The sequence below is a fragment of the Camelus ferus genome, chromosome 20, assembly GCF_009834535.1.
Source record: "Camelus ferus isolate YT-003-E chromosome 20, BCGSAC_Cfer_1.0, whole genome shotgun sequence".
Lineage (NCBI taxonomy): Eukaryota > Metazoa > Chordata > Mammalia > Artiodactyla > Camelidae > Camelus > Camelus ferus.
This window is the reverse complement of record NC_045715.1, coordinates 18,742,756-18,757,313: the sequence shown is the minus strand read 5'-3', so window position 1 is coordinate 18,757,313 and position 14,558 is coordinate 18,742,756. Positions and strand designations below refer to the sequence as shown.

At 34.6% G+C, this 14,558-nt stretch overlaps 1 protein-coding gene and 1 pseudogene across 2 annotated transcripts in view; one reads left to right on the top strand and one right to left on the bottom strand.

Annotated features, from left to right (window-relative positions):
- LOC102522884 (olfactory receptor 2B2) overlaps positions 1 to 14,558 on the top strand; it is a 74,074-nt gene that overhangs the window by 10,781 nt on the left and 48,735 nt on the right. The gene's annotated exons all lie outside the window — the stretch shown is intronic.
- On the bottom strand, positions 961 to 2,150 carry LOC106730925 (annotated as a pseudogene).

Here is a 14,558-nt window from a genome sequence, read left to right as displayed (position 1 = left end):
CATAAAATTAGAATCATAGGGTATTCATCCTTTAGTGTTTGACCTCTCATACAACAGAAAGGTTTTGAGGTTCTTCCATGCTGTTGCATATATCAATAGATTGTTCATTTTTATTGATGAATGGAACTACATTTTGTGACTTATCACATTTTTTCCATTGTAGATTTTTGCATTGTTGTTAGTTTTGTGCTACAATGAACAAAACCACTGTGAGACTACTCTTGCACAAACCTTTTTTCTGGACATTTGTTTTCATTTTTCTTAGGAAAAGATACAGCAGTGTAAATACTCTATCATAGAGGATGTATGTTTAACTTTCTAAAAAATAGCCAAACACTTTTTCAGAGTAATTGTATCACTCTATATTCCACAAGCGACACGTGAGGGTACCAGTTGCTCTGCATCTTTACTAATATTTGGTATTATCAGAGTTTCTGTTTTAATTTAGCCATTTTAGTGATTATGAAGTGGTATTTTGTGATGTTAATTTGCATATACATGAAGATGAAAACACTGAGCACGTTTTCATGTGTTTTTCGCTATGCATACATCTTATTTTGTGAAATGTCTGGTTTTAGCTTTGTGCTCACTCTTCACTAGATTGCTTGCCTTTTTATTATTGACTTGTACACATTCATTATATATTCTAGTCCAAATTTTTATATATATTGATTCATGGTTTTGTTGAATTTTAATTAGATGTGGTCAACTTGAAAAGGAGGAGAAAAGATGATTTGAAATGTCAAACAAATTATTATGAAAATTAAATTTTACCTATCATCCAGCTAATCATCAGTATCATATTTGGGGCTTTAATAGTACATATTCTCAAACTCCATCCCTGGCAGTTTTTATTGGGTAGGTAGGAATTTTTAAATTAATTTAAACATTTTACTTCAAGAATGATTTATTTCTATTAACTAAGTAAAAGAAATAACATTAGGAAAAGTCACTGTCACCTTACTTTCTGGACACAAACCTCTTCAGTGCACCCATTACATCCTTATTTCTCAGTGTGTAGATGACAGGGTTCAACATGGGAGTCACCAGGTTGTAGAAGAGGGTAAGGAATTTCCCTTGGTCCTGAGAAGAACTATTTCCTGGTTGCATATACATATAGATAATATTCCCATAAAACAAGGAGACTACAGTGAGATGGGACCCACACATGTTGAAAGCCTTCCTTCTTCCTGTGGCCGACTTAATCCTCAGCACTGCTAGGGCAATGTAGCTGTAAGAAATGAGGATAAGTGACGGGGCACCAGGACAATTATTACTGATAAGATGAAAACAGTGCTCTCCACAGCCACTGTGTTCACACAGGCAATTTTTATCAGAGCTGGCATCTCACATAGAAAATGTTTCACCATACATCTCCCCCATCATGGCAGCTTCATAGTCACTGGAGACATAACCAGGGAGTTGAGAAGCCCAACTCCCCAGGCCACAGACACCAACTTCCAGCAGAGCTGAGGGTGCATGAGGACAGACAAGTGGAGGGGCTTGCAGATTGCAGTGAAGCGGTCATAAGCCATGACTGCCAAGAGAACACATTCTGTGCCACCCAGTCCCAGGAACATGAAGAGCCGGATGGCACAACCCGTGTAACTGATAGTTTTGTCTGGGCTGCCTAAGTTGAAGAGTAGCTGGGGGATCGAACTGGTGGTAAAGCAGAGATCTAGGAAGGACAGGTTAGTGAGGAAGAAGTACATGGGTGTGTGGAGGCAGGGGTCCAGGCAGGAAACCAAGATAATGACAATATTGCCCACTAAAGTCACAAGGTAGAAGATGAGGACAAACACAAAGAGGATCTGCTCTAGCCTGGGTCTGTCTGAGAAACCCAACAAGATGAACTGTTCCTGGCAGCTCTGGTTGGTCATGACAGTGGATAATCAGCACACACCTGCAGGGAAGCAGATAGGAGTGCACCATGTTCTTAATGAAGCAGGCTAAGGAATCCATAGAATCAGGAGGCTTATACCAAGTGATCATGCAAAATAATACATAAAATTTCACTATTCTGTGTAGATACAGATTATATACTTTAGGAAGAATATCTCTTTTTATTGTCTTCTTTTTTGGATACAAAAAATTACAGATCATTGTACAATATTTGGAAAACACAAACATATGTAAAGGATAGGAAAAGATTACCCACATCCCAGAAACAATCACTACTGCAATATTGATTTATTTCTTTTCACTCTTTTCTTATGAGCATATGTAATTTAACACAACCTAAATAATGGTGTGTTTATACATTTTATATTCTAAATTTGCTTTCACAATTGTACATTGTGAAAATTTGCTTTGGTTTTAAAGTTCTACAAAAAATAATCATTAATATTTGCATAATATTGCTATAGCTGTGTCATCATTTTTCTAATCATTTCTCTGTAGTTAGTTATTAAGGATATTTCCAATATTTTAAAGGTCTTGCTAGAAAGATTATAAAAGTACCTGTTTTACTGCATTCTAACCAAGTATATTTTCCCCTAAATCTTTGGCAATTGTTTGGTTCCCCCCAAATCTCATATTGTTTAAATTTGATATTACCTATGAGGTTAATTAATTTTTTGATGTTTATTCATTTATTGCATTTGTGAAAACATTTGTCACTGAGATCATAGAAAAGTCTATCAATAGAACTCAAAAGTGACTCTTTGCATACCAGTGCAAATAAAGGTAAAGGCTGATTTTATTTATACTTATTGGAATTCACGGCCCCACCTTTCAATTTATACTTAACAATTGAATCCATAACAACATATGAATTCTTTTGTAAGTGATGTGATCCTTGTTTCTACTTTATCCTTTATATGAAGTTCTTATTTTCCCTACCTCCAACTATATTCTCACATAGTTCATAAAACTGAAATTTTATGTTCAATAAATTGAAATTTTATGAAGACACAATTATGGAGTTTTCAATGAATATTGTATTTTAACAATTTCTTCATTTTATGAATGATGTTCATAATTATATTTTTAACTGGATATAACTAAGGCAGACTTACAGCTTTTTAAATGACAAATTATAAAATAAATATAGTCGATATAAATAGAAACTTATATTTATATAAAATGATATAATAAAATTATAAATATGTAGATGATATAATTCCATTTATACCATTTATAAATTTATACGATTTATAAACTTTAATACATTGACAGAGAATACTATTATGTTGCCTTAAAAATATGCTGTTTTAATCTCCAAGAAAGAACTAATTGTCAAATTAGAAAAAAATCCAGGTAAATCAATTTTTCATATTTAAAAGCAATGTATCCATTCAAAAGTCATAAATGAATGCTTTTAAAAACTTTGATATGTAGAGGAAAAATCTCAAAATCCTGTCAGTAATTCCTCGAAGTAAAGATTCCCTTTGACTGCATTATATAATTGAAGAAGTAAAGGTTTTAGTTTCATTCAAATGTGTCAAAAGCACTTCCAAAATCAGACAGTTTAAAACACTCTAAGAGGATTTTATGACCTTATGTGTAACAGTAACAGGACATTTCTCAGCACCTCAAATTAATGAAGATGTTTCCTGTGCTGTATCTACAGACTATGGTGCTTGACTCAAAGACTTTTGCTCAATACTCTATGTATTGTCCCTTTAAATCATTACCTCCCAAGGCTGATGTGATTTACAGTTTTCAGTGCCACCTCTCCCTCAGGTGCTTAAAGGGCTTTGTGACTCTACCAGTTACCACTTCAAATAGTCACTGTAACTAGTTCCTACTATAACTAGTGAGCTTTTCTCACCAAATAAGTGTAATATGAGATCCAGGAGGGACAGGTGAGAGCGAAGGGATCACATCTCCATTGCCAGCTCTACACCAGTATTTCATACACACTGATATCTTTACACACCATTACACGTTTGTGAACTGCACACCATAAACTATGTTTTAGGTGTTAGTTATTATGATTATAAACCAGAAAAGACAGGTCTATGTTATACATGATCAAGAAGAGAACTGAAAAAGACAGTGCATTTTGAGTATAATTACTAGCAGTGTTATTACTAAAGACTAAACTGTTTTACTCAGTTTAAATTAATTAGAGTTGCATAGGTGGCCTGAGAAGAAAACTTGACTGGAAGTTATATTCTAAGTGATTTTAAAAGGCCTCTCCCAATATTGATACAACCTTAGATCAGAGAAGTCAAGATATGACCTTAGGAATAAGGATTACTGAAAATATTTATATTAATAAATCATTGCATATTCAACAAATATTTATCAAACTCCTATTACTTACCAAGCTCTGTATTGTATGTCAGAGATAAAAGATTTCTAAGATAGTAATTTACTTTATTGATTTGTAGTCTAGGGGAAGAAACAGACATTCATCAAAAACTCACACAAATTAATGTATAATGACTATCAATGATATTAAGCCCTTACTTATTGCCTAGCATTGTGCTAAGTATTTTCTTGGACTGTCTTATTTAATACTCACACCTGAATTTGAAGGTAGGCATTTAGTAACTTACTGAGGGTACACAGCTGGGAAGATGTAGGTGTGGAATTCAGATCCGTGTCTGACTCTCAAATCAAGTTTCTAAATACCACGGGGCTAAAACAGAAAGATAATGTATTTATTTATGACCCCAGTTGGATGCAGTTGAGTGCTCTGAATCCTTTAATCACTGATTTGTTCCCAATCAAATGAGAATGTCAAAGAACTCTATTTAGGATAAGTTAAGAATATGTCACCAAAATTCAGTTTTCTTAAACAAATTAAAAAAACAGTTATTAATTAGTTCAAAGTTTGCTGGATTTTAAGTAAAAAATAATAACTTCAAACATAACAATGTTACTGACAAAGTTATGCTAAAAATAGCCTTTTTGGGAAAAATTGATATTGTAAATACAACCTAAAACAATGATTGAAAAGATTATAATTGAAATTATTAGACAATCTGACATAATTTATTTTCTATAATCACAGAGTAAAAATAGATAAAATATGCAAAAAATCTAGATGCATTTTAAATATTTTAAATCAATAATTACAACCAGAAAATATATTATGTGGCATATGTGTATATACACACATGGATACTATTAGTCATTCTTCTATTGGTCACTCTTGTTTTTAAAATTTTTTAAATCTATTTTGTTTGTTTATTTCTTACTTCTTGAACATTACTTTTCATTAGGTGTTAGGTGGGTGGAAATGTGCTCAGACATATGGGGAGAACTGTGATTTTTCTCTTACTCAATTTTGCTAATCTGCTTCTTCTTTACCTGTTATTGGGCTTAGAGTTGTTAGAAACCTAAGGTCAATTTTGACAAAGCATGAGTTTACTGCTGACAAAAGCCAGGAGGTATACAATAGGAGGAGAAGTGGAAGGAAAGCAAAAAGTAGTTCTAAATGTGGTGAAGCAAGGTATAGAAGTTTGAGTATATCGTAAAAGTTACACAATCAACGGAAGGATGACAATAACAATAAACTGATAGTATCGGTAAAGCACCGACAACAGACACTAAAATTGGTAGATCAAGGAATCAATATATAAGTACACGCCTAGAATTAATAAATTGAACTTAAAGAGAAAGAGTTAAAAATTTCATCCTTGAAGTGTACAAACTGGTGTTGGAAGACACTATATAAAATTATTTTTGCTGTTATTGGCAGATCTTTTTGTACTTATTCTTGCTTTAACTTTTGCAAATATTATTTTGATTAAAATACATATTACATTTAAATACATAATACATTTAAAACAAAATTTACAATTTAGTTACTTAGAAAAATATAAACATAAAATATACAGCTCACAGTAGTATATTGGAACAATCGTCCAAATCATGGCTCTCCCCTTACCAGTCTTATGACCTTGGTCAAGATATTTAACTGCTCTGTTTTCAATTTCCTTTTCTGTGAAATAGAAATGGTAAAGTATACATCTCACAGAATTATTGTAAGGATGAAACTATATGTGTAATTATATTGGATACCATATTGAACTGTATTGTAACAATGATTTTCATTAACTTGATCTCTTTCTCTCTTTTTTATTCCATTAAGTCTCTTCTATTCCATTGTGAAATGGAATCCAAGAAAACATTTCAAAACTGATATGGACAAAAGTATTAAATGCTTCTAGTATGTCACACAAAGAAAATAACAATATCAAGAACAACTCGTATTACCAAGCACAAATCTTGAATGTTAGTACTTCTCATATTTTAGATCCAACTTACTTCAAATATTATTCTGATATCATCTTTACACTTGACTCAAATACCATTCATATGCTGATGCTTATCAATTAAATAGCTCTTAGATTTTTATTCTGAAATATAGATCTGCACATTCAACTTTTTCTGAATATCTTTACTTGAGTGACCAACAGATAATTGAGAAGGAGGCAGCAGTCTGGTAATCAGCCCAGACCCTGAAGCATGGTTTCACATCCCAGCAATGCTATTGAGTAGCTCAGAGACCTTGGACAATTTACTTAAACACTCTGTGCCCAATTTTATAACCTGTAAAATGGGCATAATAATAGTTCCTAATTCAAAGGGTTGTTTAAGGGGTTAAATAAATTAGCTTTCGACATGCTTATATTTTGGTAAAGACTTCAAGCAAAACATATGTATACTTTAAATTTGTTTGTTGAATTACATACCAGGACTTTCTCAGTCTGTCAGGCAAACTGACTCTGGACATGCCCAGGTACATCCCAAACCCAGGGACAACAAAGCTTCAGTTCTCATGTAGATTGTTAAGGCTATGGGAAATTGTTAGGCTCAGAAGACCAGACAAATTTAAAGAACTACTATGAAAATTTGGATATGAAATAGGTTCTGAAATTTAGGAACATGGGATGCAATGTGCTGATGGATGACTCTGCCTTGATGATGCTCTCCCACCGTTAATCTGTCTCCATGTTCTCACTTTTACAAAGGCAGCAAAGAATAGTAGGTAAGTCCATTTTGGGTAGATCAATCTTCATTTGAAGTAAGGCTCAGCCCTGGTTTGTAGCTATGTAACCTTAGGCAAGTTATATTCACATGAGTATCCTTAACTGTCCAGTGAGATGACAACAACAGCAACAATATCCCTTATCTGGGGTAAAGATAAAGAAGTTAATTTGTGAGATATTTATTATTCTGCCTAATATATCATATACCCAAAGATTTATTATTATCACAGAAGTTATATTCCTTGTAAGTGCTCCTGGCCACATGTGGCTCGAGAACTGCTGGGTTTTAGAGGGTTGCTTTGTTGTGTTTACATGCAGTATCTGTGGTTCTTCATCTCCAGTCACCAGTTTCATCAAAGCGGTATACTGGAACTAGAGCAGTGAAGCCCACTGTGTCATTTAAATAGAGTTAGTGAGTGAGTGGCCTTATTATAATTTTTGGGAGAAGAAAATGTCTGTTTCAAAGTCCCCTTTGTCTTATTTGCACTTTTATAGTCTTATTTTTTCTGTTACTATCTGTAAAAATTAATATTGCTTGTCTTTCTAATTTTTAAATTTCTTTTTCATTAATACTCTTCTCCTTATTTATAATTCATTCATGGTTTCCAGTCTAGTCTTTATTCAAAAGCTTTTGGCAGTTTAGTCAACTGTAGGTGTCCTACTTGTACAGAATGAAAGCTTGAGGTATATCTAGGAAAAAATAAAACATGAGTGTCTATCATATAACTGACACCATGCAAAATTCTGGGGATAATGTGACAATATATAGATGATCCTTGCCCTCATGGAGATTATAGTCCAAAGTGGAATTCAGAGAATAATATGGCAACTATAGTAGAGAGTGTGACATATAATGTGATTGGAAGGTGTATAGACATAGATGGGGTACTAACCTATAACTCAGGGAATGAGGGATGTGTTCTTGGAAGAAGTAGGACCTCAGGGTAAGAGCTTTAACATGAGAGGACTAGAGTCAAGAAAAAGAGTGTCACACGGGAGAAGTTGAAATAGCTTGGTATTGTGCAGTGTGATGAGGGAACGAAATTCACTCAGACTGGAGATATAATCAAGGCTAGTGTATGCTTGGTCTAGTAGTTCATGTTAAGGAGTTCTGTCTTTATGTTAAAAAAGAGAGTAGCATTGAGTTACATGACTGAGTTTGGATTTTAGAACTTACTCTGGCTGCTATGAATTAGACAAGAGCAATACTGGAAAGTGGGAGGCAACCATGAGATGGGCGCAGATCTCTAGATGAAAGATGTTTGTGATCTGCTACCCTGTGAAAGCTGCAGTAAAGAGAAGCCTACAGATAGATGGACGAGCGATGCTAGAGAGAATCTGCAGCACTGGGAGATTTATCAGAGGAGAGATGGGAGGATGGTGAAGCAGGGTCTTCAAGTTTATGTCTGTATGGTTGCACAGTTGCTTAATAAAGTAGAAACACAGAAGGAAAGGGGGGTACCTTTGAATTGGTGGTGATAACCAATTTAATTTGGGGGACAAGTGAATATGAAGTTTCTATAGAACCTCTTAGTGAAAAGGTCCATTAGGCAGATGGACATCTGCATCCTTTCCAACTTATCAAATCACTATTATTCCGATGAATATAATATATAAAAATTTACTTACCTGGGGGAAAAAAAGAACTTTTAGGAAATTTTCAATCTTTTTTTTTTTAAATTAAAATGATATCCATTTAGGTACAAATTAAGACAATATGACCCATAGAATGTTTTAAAGATTTGGGAAAGTATTTTACTAATTGGTTTATTTTATTTTGCATTTGCTTATGATTAGAGTCACTGATCACATGAGGTACATAAATTAAAATCTGTTTAAGAAGTTTAAGATCATCAATTTGTTCTTAAAACAGATTGATATGAAGATACAGTTACTAGTCCTTGTTTGGAGATAAGAATAGTGGCGTACAATAAAATCAGTAGACTCTCAATATCAAAGTAAGACCCTGATTCCACTTTAGCTTGAATTAATGAAATCTTAAACTGATAGAAACTTATCCAACGGGATAAAGCAGTTATTATTGATAGATTTTTCAAATGTCTGGAAGATTTTGTCTTTATATATCAAGTTTTCTTGAAGTATTCCAAGCTAAAAAATATTTTGAAACATGTTTTATACACATACGTTGTATCAATACACATGGATCATCTACAAATAGAATATTAGCATTATCTAAATAGTCAGAAAAAATAGAAAACTGATGAGTTTTAGTATAAGTATACATTTCTGACATCATAATTAAAAGCAGTTCATAGTTGTTATTATGTTCATAGTTCTTAATTGTGAATGTGTAGAATTCCTGAAGTTTGGGTAGAAGTTCTGTGTTGGAATCCACGAATCTGAAATTTATCTAGAATTTCATAAGCATGGATTTTTAGTACTTCATTAGTCTACATGAATTATACTTCTATGATTATCTATTATCAACTACATTAAAAGTTATACTCTAGTCCAGTATTTGCTTCCTTATGCAGTTGTCCCTACTGCCCTCTTTTTTCCTAGATATGTCAAAGGAAAATATAGCCATTAATAATACTATTAAGTATGACTGCCAATCATGTTTTTATGGTTAAGAGACAAGTAGATCAGGGTAAGAAAAAAATTTATTATCAGAAAAAAATTAAATAATTGAAATTAAAACTTGCCTTCTCTTAAAGTATCCATGAGGAAATAATGTCAGGACTTACTTCTATTCTAATTCTTCTCCTCTCACTACTTTTCTTTCTTCTGAACATCAGTTTGAGTCCTTGGAAGCTGGTTAGTGGTCTCTGTTCCTGAGGATATTTGCCCGCTTGTGACTTTACTCTGAAACTTGCTTCCGAACTTGCACAGATAGAGCCTACCAGGAGGCCGATGTGAAAGGGCAACCACTCGCTAAGCAAGTGTATGGTTTACACCTACACTTTGACCCTTGACTTGATTCCTGTTAAATTGGTTCGCTTTCCATCCGGAGGCCCATGGTAGGCTTCAGCATATCCTACACCGGGAGTCTGAGATCAGAGCTTCAAACTCTTAAAGAACTATTCTGAAGTAATAAAGACCATTTATACTTTAAAATGTTACTGAACTCAGATTGGAGAACTAAAAATATTTTATTATCTTCTCTGAAGCCTGTGGGAATATATATTCCACTGAAGCAATTAGACAGGTTTGCTGTCCTGTCCAAAAAGGAAGAGCAGTGGGGCATGTGTAAGGAAACTAACATCTGTGCTTCCTTTAGACTTTGCGTCTGGGGGTGGAGGGGGTGGGGGCACTTGCTTTGATTGTGGATAAGGAGAAATGATAAGAGCTCTCCCTGAGCTCGTCTTTAAGGCTGAGGAGACTTAGGCAGGCCTGAGACCACTCTAAAAGAGTTAGTGTTCTTTTAGATGCCAGAAGTTTTTTTAAACTTTATTAGTTTTGTCATGATTTCAAATTTGTAGAAGAGTTGTAGGACTAGTACAAATAACTATTTCCTGAATCATTTGAGAGCAGTTTGCTCCCTCGAATACCTTAATGAATTTCCGGCAAATAAGGTCATTCTTCGATATAATCACAAATGACTATCAAAACGATGAACTTTGCATTTACATATTAGTGTCATCTAATTCACACACTCCATTCAAATTTTAAAAGCTGTACCAATAATATTGCTTATAGAAAAAGATCCGATCCAGGATCATGTATTGTGTAATTATTTCTCATGTCTCTTTAGTCTTCTTCAATCTGGAAAAATTCCTCAGTCTTTACTTGACTTCCATGACTTTGACACCTTTAGACAGTACAGAATAGTTATTTTATAAAATAACCCAAATTCCTCAATGTGGGTTTATCTGGTATTTTCTTAATAATTAGATAGGTTACACATCTTTGGCAGAAAAATCACAGAATTGATGCTGTGTTCTCATTTGCTCATATTAGGAAGGCAAATGATGTCAGTTTGGCCCATTACAGATGATAAGAACTTTGATCATTTGATTAAAGTAGGGTATTGCAGGTTTCTGCACTGTAAAGTTACTACTCTTTCTTACTGTAATTAAGAAGTATTTTGTGAGGTGGTAAAATGTAAATATCCCATTCCTCAGTAAATTTCCCCCGCTTACTTTAGCACTTATTGATGTTTCCTTGCTGAATTAATTATAAGTATGATTTTCTAATTCTGTCATTCTTTCTACAGTTACTAGTTGACATTCTACTACAAGGAAAAATCTTCTTCCTTCCTTCCTATGTAGATTCCTATTTATTCAATGGGTTGTAATATATTAATATCATTATTCATTTTGATGTTCAAATAATTCCAGTTTTGTTCAGTGAGAACTCCCTCAGCCTAGCTTCTATGTCCATTTTAAAGAAAGATTTTATTTTGAAAAAAATGTATATTTATAGTAGAGATGTAACATACACAGAGAAGATTCTTGTGTACCCTTTACCCAGCTTCCCCTAATATTAGCATTTTATATAGCCTCATGTCTGTGTCCTCTTGCTATTTCCCCATCATTCTTTGAACACTTCCTTGCTCTGTAGCACAAAATATCCAGGTTTATCTTATAGTTCCCTATCACAGCTCTAGATTCAGCCATTTCTCCAAGGGGTTCTGACATAAAACGATCAGTAGCAATTGCCTTCATTTTTTAAAATCAGCATCCTTTGCCCAGCTTCCAGATATATGCTAGTACCCAGAATAAGAAGAGACCATGGAACTAAAAAGAGACCAGTTCCCACTGAAGAAGGACACAGCATTCATATAAATTGAAGCTTTGTATTGGTCTTCAGTAACAGTTTCCCCGGTTCCTCCCTGAATGTCACTGCAGTTATGTACCAGAATGACCATGTACTGTGAAAGTGGGAATTTTCAGTTTTCAAGGATTTTTGGGTAGAGAGGGCCAAGATAACTTTGATACCAGCAAACACAAATACCGTCATGGACCCTCTGTCAGAAAGGAGCCACCTATGAACCAGTTGATGAATGAAGTCCTGGCCTAAGTTCATCTCAGAATGGATCTGTACTAGTTTTGCATTGTGGCTATAACAGATTACTACAAACTTAGTGGCTTAAAACACAACAAATTTATTAACTTAGAGTTTCATAGGTTAGATGTACAGCATAGGTTCATTGGGCTAAAATCAAAGTATCAGAAGGACTGCATTCCTTCTGGAGCTCTAGGGGGAATCTGTTTCCTTGCCTTTTCCATCTTCTAGAGACTGCCTGTATTCTTTGGCTTATCGCCCCCTTTCTTCACCAAAGCTAACATCTGGCTGAGTGTCTCTCATGTATCTTTCTGATTCTTCTCCTGTCATTGCAGCTATCTCTGATCACAACTGGGAAAGATTCTCTAGAGTAGGGTGATTTTGATACTAGTGTAATTAGATTGGGCCAGCCTGGATAATTCAGGATAATCTTCCTATCTCAAATTCCACATCCCTAATCACTTCTGCCGAGTTCCTTTTGTCACATAAGGTAACATATTCACAGATTCTATTGACATCTTTGGGGAGACATTATTGTATCGATCTCAGAGTTCACTGGGCCCGTGGATCCATGCAGTGTTCATATTCCCAGTCTGTGAGAGTATCTGGAAGGTATATATTTAGAAGATGACAAAGCTTTCCCATTGTGTCTTGGCTTGCTGACTAAGGCACATTGTGGTACAAAAGGCTAAATGGAGGTCCATTAAACTGCCTCAGCTACAATAGTGTATCAGAATCAAGAGCACTTCACAGGTGGAGTGGCAGATTAGTATCACCCTCAAACACTTAAATGTATAGAGATAGTGGTTTTCATCATATCCCCAGTTCATTCACCGGAAGGGCTCCTGCAAAAATCAGATGGATTGTGGTGGATGACAATAGCTTACTGAAACCTTCACCAAATGGTAGCACCATTGCAGCTGCTGTGACAGATATCTTTAATAGGACAAATCCACACACTCTGGTAGTTATTATGCACTGATCTCATTGATAGAAATGCATTCTTATCAATACCCATAAATGAGGACTCTCAGAGGCAGTTTGCATTCATTTGGTATAGATAACAGTATACACTCACAGTTTGCTTTAGGGCTATGTTAACTTCTTTGTTCTCATTGATGGTAGAGCCTGACAGGACTGTGGTCATCTGGACATTCTTAAGCATATGCTGTTCACCGTGCTGATGACATTATGTTAATCAGCCTGATGAGAAGGAAGTGGCAACTACTCTAGTTGCTCCTTAGGATACATGTAGTCCAGAGGGTGGGAGATAAACCTGCAAGATTCAGAGTTCTAGCATATCAATAACATTTTAAAGAGTCTAGTGGTCTGGGGCAAATAGGTAGTCCACATTCCTATATCATCTACTTTTGTTTCACCATTGCCTTTCTCTCAGCTTATACCAATACACTTATGGAGGGTTCACTAGGGCCACCTAAAACAAGAGGGAAACCCAGATCTGGTTAACAGATAAGTCAGCTTGGTATGTTGATGAGAGCCAAAAATGGGCTGCTGCTGTTATACACCCCTACTCAGGGGTATCCCAGCAAGATGCTAGTGAGTGGTGATCTTCCCAACGGGCAGAGATTCAGGCAGCCCATCTAGTCATACACTTCATATTAAGAAAATATGTCTGAGGTAAGTATCTACTATATTCCTGGGCAGGGTTGAATTGATTTGGCTGGTTTATCAAGAACCTGAAAAGAGTAAGATTGGAAATTTGAGGACAAGGAGGTCTGAAGAATAAATATGTGAATGAATCTATAAGAATGGCCGCACAGTGTATGCATCTTTGTATCAAATGTTAATGACCACCCAGGAAAGCATAAACTACAGATGAGGGGACGTATGCATGGGCCCAATAGGGGCCGCCTCTCACCAAGGTTGAATTAGTTATTGCAGCTACTAAACCTAAAAAATTTGGAAGAACACTTTAGAATAAATTTTGCATGAAAATAAAAATTGAAGTTACAATCTATGTGAAGTAGAAAGATAAACTATTACATATAAACATACATCTGTTACCTAGGGCCAAAGGGACTTTCAGGGGAAAATTTATACATTAAATCCTTTTGACAAGAACCAGCCAGAGGGAAAAAAAAAGGAACTGAAGTTTCAGTTCAAAATGGCAGAAAAAGAACAGAAAAATTTAATGAAAGAAGAAAGAAAGAATGGCAAAATTAATGAAGTAAAAGTAAAAGTGAAAAATAATCCATAGAATTAATATTTTCTGTTGAAAACATGCATGAAATAGACAGTTGGTTAATATGATCTTGAAAAAGGAATAAACTAGAATGAATGAAAATTAGACTGAAAGAATTTAAAAAAGGTACATAAAGATTATTAAAAAATTAGAGAATTGTTCAACTCTTTATCAATCAGCGAAGTCCTTGATTAACATGAACAATATTTCTTTTTTTAACAATATAACTTTTTTTATTGATTTATAATCATTTTACAATGTTGTGTCAAATTACAGTGTAGAGCATGGTTTTTCAGTTATACATGAACATATATGTAGTCATTGTCAAATTTTTTTCTCTGTGCGCTCCCATAAGATCTTGTGTATATTTCCCTGTGCTATACAGTATAATCTTGTTTATCTATTCTACAATTTTGAAATCCCGTCTATCCCTTCCCACC